At 34.6% G+C, this 1392-nt stretch overlaps 1 pseudogene; it reads left to right on the plus strand.

The window, feature by feature from the left end:
- Positions 1 to 407: 407 nt before the first annotated feature.
- On the plus strand, positions 408 to 850 carry LOC137758901 (large ribosomal subunit protein eL32-like; annotated as a pseudogene).
- Positions 851 to 1392: the final 542 nt, after the last annotated feature.

Raw genomic sequence — 1392 nt, forward strand, 5'->3', positions numbered from 1 at the left:
CTGTGAATAGTCACTATGTAGGTAAATTTTTAAAAAATTCCTTCATTTTTAAATTTCTTTAAAGTGTATTTTATTGTTTAAATTATAAAGTAATAATATATTTGTGGGGTTTATGACATATGAAGATGTAGATTATTTGACAATAAAAGTATAGATAAGAGGAGGGCATAATAGAAATATACTGTTATACATTTCTTACATTAAAACTCAAGAGGCATAATATTACTTGAAGAAAGACTGTGATAAAATGCATATTGCAAACCCTAGAGCTCCTACTGCATAAACGTAAAAGTTATAGCTAGTAAGACCATGGTAAAGAAAAATTGAATATTGAAAATATTTAAATAGTCATAAAGAATGCAGGGACGGAGAACAAAAAATATATGGGACACGTCCTCCTCAGCATCATGGCCACCCTCAGACCTCTCATGAAGCCAAAGATCAAAAAGAGAACCAACAAATCCATCCAGCACCAGTCAGACCGATATGTCATAATTAAGCAGAACTGGCAGAAGCCCAGGGGCATGACAATAGGGTGCGCAGGAGATTCAGGGGCCAGATTTTGATGTCCAACTTTGGTTACTGGAACAACAAGAAAACAAAGCACTTGCTGACCAGTGACTTCTGAAAGTTTCTGTCCACAATGTCAAGGAGCTTGAAATGCTGCTGATGTGGAACATATATTACTGGGCTGTGATTTCTCACATCGTCTCCTCTAAGAACCACAGAGCCATTGTGGAAAGAGCAGCCTAGCCAGCTGTCAGTCACCAATCCCAATGCCAGGCTGCACAGCGAAGAAAATGAAGAGACAGCTTGTGTGCACATTGTATTCGTGTTAATAAAACCATAAAACTCAAAAAAGTATATATATGGGACAAATTGAAAACAAATAGCTGGATGGTACACTTAGAAACAACCATGTAAATCATTAGATTAATTATAAATGCTCTAAACTTTCTAAAAAAAAGCCAAAGAATATTACACTGGATTTAAGAGCTAAATCCAATTTTATATCATCTGGAGGAAGTGCATTTTAAATATGGAGTTACAGATAGTCCAACAGTAAGAGAATGGGAAAATATACAGAGAAGTCCTCACAACCAGGAATATTGACAAAGATGAGAAGGGGAATTTCATAAAAATAAAAGTGTCAATTCTGAATCCCTGTGAACCTAGTACCAGAGATTCATAAATCTATGAAGCAAAAACTGAAAAAAATCTGCAAACAAAATTAGACAAATCCACATTATAGTTGAAATTTCTGCAGAAAATTACTAAGGATATAAAAGATGTGAATGAAATATCAACCAGCAGGACATACCTGAAATTTATAGAATAATTCACTGAACAATGGAACATACAAAGTCTTTTTAAAGAGCACATTCAACAGGT

Source organism: Eschrichtius robustus, chromosome 2, assembly GCF_028021215.1.
Source record: "Eschrichtius robustus isolate mEscRob2 chromosome 2, mEscRob2.pri, whole genome shotgun sequence".
Taxonomy (NCBI): Eukaryota; Metazoa; Chordata; class Mammalia; order Artiodactyla; family Eschrichtiidae; genus Eschrichtius; species Eschrichtius robustus.